This window comes from Hypanus sabinus, chromosome 4, assembly GCF_030144855.1.
Source record: "Hypanus sabinus isolate sHypSab1 chromosome 4, sHypSab1.hap1, whole genome shotgun sequence".
Classification (NCBI taxonomy): domain Eukaryota; kingdom Metazoa; phylum Chordata; class Chondrichthyes; order Myliobatiformes; family Dasyatidae; genus Hypanus; species Hypanus sabinus.
Window position 1 is genome coordinate 146989209 of NC_082709.1, and position 8984 is coordinate 146998192.

Sequence of the window (8984 nt, forward strand, 5' to 3'; positions counted from 1 at the left end):
GAGTTCCTTTTCGGATAAAACCTTATTTGCCTTATTTGACGAAAGATGACAAGGATGAACTGGATATCCCGAGAACCAAGACTGTCTTTATTCCGCTGGACCTTACGGAATGGCAATACCTATGAAAATTTCATACATGTGACAGTATGACAGCTCTGGCACCTGCTAAACTCTAAGCAAGTTGTCACTCTCCTTATCTGGATATACATATCTCCACCATTGAATGTTCCGGAACTTCCTTTCCAGAGAAATTGCATCACTTTTAGTTATCATCTCTGCCTGGCTTCCATTATATGGTGCTTCCTAATCTCTGAGTAAACACACGACGTTGCGCTAATGATATTGTTGAAGCAGGCATATATTTTGTCTCATTGGGAAAGTTCCCCGCTATTCTCCCAACCAGAGTGACAATACACAGCTCAGCTCTGTAACCCTGAGATAACAGTCCTTAATGCAATTAGCAGCAGTGGCAAAAAGAGAAATTAAATCAAGTAAGCATTTGCTAGGGAACCAGGAGAAAGATTAAGAAGCAGGAATTCAAAAGTAGTAATTTATGGAATATGGGTTCTGGAGTCATGTGATAGCAAGCACAGAAATGGGATAAAACAAATAAACAAAAACACAAGTGAGTCTGCAGATGGTTAAATCCAGAGTAACACACACAAAATGCTGGAGGAACTCAGCAGGCCAGGCTGCATCTACGGAGAGGAATAAACAGTCGATATTTCGGGTCAAAGTCCTGCTGAAGGGTCTCGGCTCAAAATGTCGACTGTTTATTCCTCACCATAGATGCCATCTGACCTTCTGAGTTCTTCCAGCATTTAGTGTGTATTGCTTGAAACAAATAAAGGAAGAGGCATTAGGGGAGGGAAGGCTTTAGACAAGGCATTAGGCATGATTTCAGAAAGATAGAACCTATTTAGGTTGAACAAGTTGTTTTACAACAGGGTTGGTATCGACAGCCTTAGAGACAGCCTCACTAATACTCGGTGGAGTACTTATCCTCATCTAAAAGGAGGATTAGTGCCAGGATGTAGCAGTGAAAAGGGAGAAACAATAGAAAATACGAGAAATACTCACCAGATCTGGTGCCATCTGTGCGTAGATGAGCTAAACTGAGCTAATATTTCAGGTCAGCCTAAGCTGTTAACTTCTTTTATCCAATGGATGCTGCTTGACTCATTTGGTTCATATTGTTAGCATTTGTACTTAAAGGAGAAACAAGATGCATGGGGGACTGAGACGACTAAAATGAGCTACAGTGTGATTTTGTCAATGGAATTAGGCTGAGAGGGAATACAAGAAAAGTAAAAGAAGATAGCTTTACAGTGAATATAAGTTCCCAAGAAGCTTGGTGTCAGAAATGCAACCACAAAAAGCTATTAAGGTGTTCAAGAAAGATAGGAAAGATGGGAAAAATTTGGCAAAATTGATAAAGCACAATATTATATTGCTAGAAAGAGTGGATATATTTGAGTGGCAGGGACAGAAACTTTAAGATTAATGTTAAGAAACAATAGAGACTACATGTTCTACCTCATAGATGGAAGATTTATAGACAGAAATAAGAAAATTACAGAGATTTTTGGGAACTGTAAGTGGAGTTCAAAACTATTCTAATAAATATTGCAGTCACAATATGGTGAAGGATAAGATAGAGAAGATTATGTAAAGTGAGTTTATAAAGTTTTCTGTAAGCAAATAAAAACATAAGAATTACTTGGATTAGTACAAAGGGCCTTCTAATCCTGCTCCACTTTTCATGGTCACTCTTCACCCAAGTGCCAAAACATCAATCTTGCTATTTAATATATTCAACTACTAACTAATATGGGTCTCTGAAGTGAAGAATTAAAAAGAAATTTCTCAATCCTTAATAATTGATAAAATTTCCTGTTGTAGTATTTCCTCATCCCAGATTCTGCAGATAAAGCAAAAACCCTCTCAACGTCTGCCAAATCAATCCCATGTGTTTTGCTCTCAAAATCTTGTATGCCTTTAAATCCCTCGCAGAGTTTAACAGTTTGCTTCTGATCCAATGAGAAAGGAGGTTTTGCTGGATCAAGTGATGCAATTGTCAGTGAGGAAGAATTTAGGTTTAAATTCACTATAAAAAAGCACAAGATGTAATTTAGAGTAAAAATACTTAATTGAAGAAAAGTCCATTTCAATAAGTGGCATAAAGATTAGGCCATCTGGAATCAAAGACTGCAGGCAAAAATGTGAATGAACAATAAATTGTCCTTAAAGCAATGACATGTACACTGTCTGGATATATTCCTATGACTATGAAAGACCAAAGTCAGAGTATTTGAGATAAATGAGAAGATGAAAAAGAAAAGAAAGATGTTTGAAAGATGTTAGTCCCGGTTGGGCACTCATTATTCAAAAACCTTGGGAAATCTGAACATTTTTTGAGCACTGACATGAAGTCACAAATGGAAATTCCACTAGGTGCTGTGAAGGTTCCCAGGCGATGTGCAGGTCTCTACACACCACAGACAATTCTGAGAAGTGAGCTTACATGTGTATTGAACAGAAGGTAATGAAAAATAGAAAAACCCTGCATAAAGTGAAAAATGAAGATCTCGAGCATATATTGGAAAAGTGGATTTGGCAGCATCAGAGTGAACATATGCTGCTTATCGGTATGCTGATCACGAGACAAGCAAAGGTCTATCATGACAAACTGAAATATTGAAGGTAATTGTAACATTCACCAGGCTGGTTGCAGAAATTTTAAAAAAGACATTTGATTAAACTTTTACAGATTTCTGGTGATAAAGTGCCTGCAAAGAAATTCATTGAGTTTGCCAAGATTGTTGCTGATGAACACATAACACACTGAGTGGCTGTATTAGTACATACAAGTGATGAACAAATGTAAGGTAAAGACTGCTTACTGGTATCACATAAATTCAGAGTCAGGAATGATAACAATGCCACTGACTGTCTACCTAGGCAGCTGAGGTAATGATAGTTTACCTTTCCGATGGTTCAGTGTATACATTATTGTTTCAGGCACAATATTATTAGAAATATTGTATAAACTACCTTCAGGGTACTCCAAGGAGGGATAGGAATAGAAACATTCAATGGCATAAATGTGCATATCATTGAAGGTATCAGGAGGAACTGAAGATAGCTAAAATGTAGACCTGATCCTTGTCTTTGAAAATAGACAGATGGAAAAGTAATTATATTGAAACTCCATAAAACACCGGTTCAACTACAATTCTAGGCAACATTTTTCAAATACCATAGAGAGGTGCAGAAGAGATTGTAGTTACATTCATAAGAGTAGACAAACTGGGATTGTCCCAGTTACAATAGAGAAGGTTGGGAAGTGATTTGATAGACAAATAGTTAGCCATGAAGGGTCTAAATAAACCAAATAAGTAAAAACTGTATTTTGATTCAGTGCTTTCCTGCTGTGTTTGTGTGGAGCTCCTTGGAACTTCAATAATGCCTGATGAACGAAAAGCAGATTCATTTAAATCTGGGCTCTTGAGTTGGTCCTTGCAGCTGTGGATGAAGATCATTTCACCTGCTGTGATGATTTTTTTACCTCTTTACTCAAGCGTTCTCTGAATTGCCTGGTGTTCATTTCATTATTACCAGTCTTTGCAAACAATTTTGGAGGTTCAATTGACTGCTTTGCAATGTCAAACTGTTCACCTTGGACAGTCTGATGGAGTAAAGGGATAGAGGTTTACACGGAAAAATTCATCATCTCCAGACTGCTTTTTTAGAGCAGTAAAAAAGATGAGTCCAGTCCACATATGTCCTGGAGGAATGATAGAAAAGATAAATGTCTCCTTTTAATTTGTCCTAGACTGTCCTGTTGGCAGCAAAAATAGTGTTCTACAGTTGATTCCTAAAGGTTCAAGGACCCAGAATCCCAGCCACAAGGTATTTCACTCTCAAAGATCCCAAGCAAAGCCTTCTGTTATGCTGACGTGTTGTAGGAGTAATATTAAGAAACTTTTTTTAAAGTTATGAATTGTCCACATGAGGGTGAGGTGAATGGAGCATATTTATGGTTTCTGTAAATTAATCATCTTTCTGACATCTGACACTTTGAAAAGCAAATTCTGAATGTCTACAATTGTGGTGTTAACTTAAAAGTTGTCAAAATGTTTCATTGTTAATTTTGCAATATTAATATTAGAGATTATATTCAAAGGCACAAATGCTTACATGTTAATTTACTATATAGCAGTCACAGCATGGTGAAACTTGGAAGTGTCATTTCTGAGCCATATAATGATGTTCAGTCCTGATCGTGAGTCCTGTCTGTGTGGAGTCTATACTAGAGGGCTATGGGTAACCCTAGTAACTTCTAAGGTAGGGAAAAGTTCGGCACAACTTTGTGGGCCGAAGGGCCTGTATTGGTTTTCTATGTTTCAATAACTAATCATTTTTCTTTTTGCTTTTTGTAGGCTCTCATGTGCCTTCAAAAAGCGATGTCATCTTTCCCGATAGCAAAATAGAGTCTATAAATAAAAGCTCTGGCACATAAATGTCCCTCGAGAAGGAAATCTATTTTGTTCAACTGATCTGGCCCATGTATAACTCCAGACTTATTAACTTTTTTCAGAAGTAGCCTAATGGACAATAAATTTTACTAATGTCAATGTTCCATGGAAAATAAAATAAAAACTGATTTTATAATTTTACAAATTCACTTTCAAACATTATACTTTGAGGGAATATTCAAAATAGTTCTACCTCAGATATCTCAAGTTACTTGCTATTCCTTTTGTGTAGCATCCTTCAATCATTGGTTTCATTTTTAAGTAAAAAACAGGGCAGAAGGTGATTGTCAATTACATATGTAAATTTCTGTAGATAAAAGTGAGAAAAAAAAGTTTAACTTATCCAGTCAACTTCAGTCAATGTTCATCACAAGCCTTTATTTAAGTGTGTACATCATGCATTAGGCTTTTTAAATAGTCAACTTTGGGGATCAATGTGGTTAGTTTTTGTTATGAACTTGGGAATTTCTGAATTTTATATCTGGGTTAGGAAGATTCCGGAATTTTCATATATACATTTATAGAATACTCTTAAGTTCAGCTGCTCTTCTCATTTCTCAAGGAAGCTTGTAGAACACTAAAGGCATTATGGGGGAACTCAGAAACAAAATAAAGAAAAAAACTAACTTAGATGTGACAATGGAAATATATGACCATAAGGTATAGAAGCACAAATGGGCTATTTGGGACATCGAGTCTGCCCCGGCATTTCAACATGGCTGATCTATTGTTCCTCTCAGTCCCAATCTCCTGCCTTCCCTCCATATTCCCTTGTTAGGTCAAAGCACGTAGGGATCTAGGGAGAGGGTAGGAGACAGGGGCTGAGAGGAATAATGGATCAGCCATGACGACATGGCAGAGCAGACTCAATGGGCCAAATTGCCTAATTCTGCTCCTATATCTTATGGTCTTTTATTTCCATTGCCACAACTAGTTTTATTTAATCTTTATTCTCAGTTCCCCATAAAGCTTCCTTGAGAAGTAAGAAGAGCAGCTGAACTTTAGAGAATTCTATAACTTATTGTCCTATAATCTTCTGCCTGATCAGCTGATGGAGATGCATTTAAAAAAAACCCAATAACTTATGCCTGCTTTTGTTAAGTTACATGTTCAACATTCCACTCTGGAAAGATCCTCCATCTAGTGGCTGGGATAAAAAACTGATCAATTTTCCGGCTTGAGTTATCAAGCCATCTTGATTGGCAAGCAAATTTGAACTTGCAAAGATAAATGCCTGGGTTAAGAACTCCCAAAAAAAAGAGTTTCTTGTAATCCCAAAATTTTTATAAAATTGCTAGGGCTGGGTTAATTGTGAAAAATGAAAATAAAATTATTTGAAAAAGGCAGGAAATGTTAAACAGTAATGTGAATAGATTGCTGTTTTTCCTGTTAAACATGCATAAATTATGCTTAGTTTACATTTTTATGTGCCTGTGATGCTACTGCAATTTTTTTCATTCCATCAGGGCACATGTGCATATGACATATGACAATAAACTTGACTTTCACTTTGATTACTCAACTAAAATTCTATTATTTTCAAATGTTCCAAATGTAAGAGAAATCTTTTGACATGTTTCAATGCCACAAACCTTGTAAGTGTTTGACACACAGTTGTGCTCTTAAACGCATGTTCACATCATCACTAGGGTACCTTATTTCCACATTCCTAACATAGGCTGTGCATGTCCTGATCTCAGATTATGTGCTTTTGAAATATTTCTCCATGCCTGTGTTACCACTAGAAGGCTATTCCAATCCATTCCTAACCTATTTTGGCCTTACAATCTATTGTTATAAAAGCAGAGGCTATTGAAAGTGCTGTTATGTCCATGCTCACATTAAATACTGTCCCTCCGATATATTCATGATCCATGACCTGCAATGATTTCAGATTAAGAAGCCCTTAATTTTAAAATGTTTTCCAATGCTCTCTTGACTTCACCCCTCCTTAGTTGCACAATCATACGAGATATCCGTTCTCCTCCTTTTCTGGACTCATGCATTGCAAATGTAATGGCTCCACCACCAGTAATCATCCTTTAATCTGCAAAGGCCCTAATCTCTAGGATTCCTTGCTTCAAACAGCTTTCCTCTCTTCCTTTTGTTCTTCGTCAAGGTGCCCCTTAACACGTCTTTCAATTAAGCTTCAGCCAACTCCTCTAAAACTGCTTCAATGGCTGATGTCAATGATGGCACTCCTATGATGTGCCTTGAAATGTATACAATGATAAGAGTGAAAATAATCATAATCCAAATAAGATATGAAGTAGGAATGATTGATTCCTGAGCATTAACCTCTGAGGTGTGAAAACAGAAAATCTTCTTTTGTCAGGCATATGGCTACATATTCTCTTTAGATAGGGTTACAAGCAGGCCTTTTCATAATTTTTTTAATGTTTTATTTTACAAATTTGTGTTCCTGACACCAAGTTTAATAAGAATTAGTTTAATGGTTAGAGTCCCTGATTCATTTCTTATCTGTTGCTGTCTATTAAAATAAGGAAGTGCTAAACTGACTTGATCCTAATGCTGAAATCATCAAATAGCTACCCTATTGTATTACAGAAATACCTTTAACCTGTTGCAAAATATAGAATAAATTTAAGTGTGTGAAACTTTTACACTTATACTAAAAGGACTCTGGAAGGTAAATTTTAGGGATTTTCTTCCAGTGTCCTTATGATTTATGGATGCTCATGTTGTTTGTGATACAGATGAAAAATTGCACAATTAAATCTTTTTTCAATCAAATAATAGATTCACAATATTGAAATACTGTGGGGGGGGGGCATGGGGAAGGTAGGAGATTTGGGCTGAGAGGAAAAATGGAGGAGCCATGACGAAAAGGCAGAGCAGATTTGATGGGCCAAATGGCCTAATTCTGCTCCTAAATCTAATGGTCTTGTATAACTTGCCATAGATGCTTAAGGATATCGCAGTCACATTTTCAACATTATATGGAATGTTCACTCATTTCAGCAGAGCTAACAAAATGATTTCAGATAAACTTGATTTGCTCAGTCAGTCATTTATTGTCACGTCTAGCTTCACATACTTTGATCTTTTTCAAAACGATTATTGGTGACAATCCATTGACCTGCATTCTGACACATTGCTGCAGGCATCAAAATCTAGCTGGAGAGACAAGGAGCAAAACTGAAACTGCAGTGGCAGTGAGCACTGGCAACCCCAGTTGCCTAGAGACATCTAACCTCCATTTATCACTTTACCACTACATACCCCACCCCACCTCACCAACCTGATAACATGAGGAAATGGATAGACGAGAAAGTGTACTGCTTCACTGTGAATAGTACGGTTAAAAGAAGTCCACGCTACAATGTATAATTTACAGTACGGTCTATAAGACCTATACTCCAAATCAGTAAAATCAAACTTTTACATTTGACTGCTGTTTAAGTTGTTACCCTTTGTTAGTAGTTGTGCTTGTGCTTCGAAATACTGTTGCAGCATAAATGCGTCATCACAGGAGGTTGCTCATATGCTGGTATATTTTATAAATAAACAGAAAATCTAGAGGTGCTTGGTGCTGTTGTTTATATAATTTAATGACTAAACCCGAAGACTGCATTTATACCGTCCATTCATGCTGCCCTTGTAATTAACTCCAACATGACAAAATATTTTGGTTTAATAACTAATCTCAATGAAGGTTATTAGAATCACATTGTCTATATGATGGGAACGTTTACATACTTCGAACTAAACCTTTTCTATCTGATAAGGGTAACTTTCCGTTGCTTTGTCCAAGTTACATTAATCTGAAGGGCACATTAGTTTCTCTCCAGTCGTTTTACTTTAAGGATTTATAAACCGTTTGATAGGCCCAGAAGCCGAGTATAAATATGAAAGTGATTTTTACGTGTATTTTTCCCCCGGAAGCTGCATCAATCACGTGCTCTAGGTCTGTAAGTTTTTTGAAGGGCAAACACGAAAGGGCAGGACCGAAGCTGATCAGGAAGCGTGACTCTTTTTTCCTATCGTGGGATTTTTAGAGCCTTTTCTCTCCGCCTGAAAAGTCGTGACTTGTGCTTGCTGGCCTGTTTACCTCGCTGGCATCTAATCTCTAGGAAGAGCGATATTTTTAGTTCGTATTCGAAAGGATCAAACAACCTATTTTTCTCAATTCAGTGTTTCCTATAAATTATCCGTTGCTGATGAAATATAACAGAAATTAATGTCAGCATTTCAAGTTCAGCTTTATTAGGGAAAAATATACCTTGAATATCTGCGATATAATTACGGGGCTGAGGCTAAACTTTAAAGGCTTCATGGCCGGGCAGTCTGAGACGAGTACATTAACCTTTCCCTAACAAAAGGGAGAGTGGAGTCTTATTCTCATTTCGGCGCATAGTTAACAACGGGAATACGATTCTCGAAGATGTAATAAGAAGGTACACAAATCACATTATTAAAGGACGC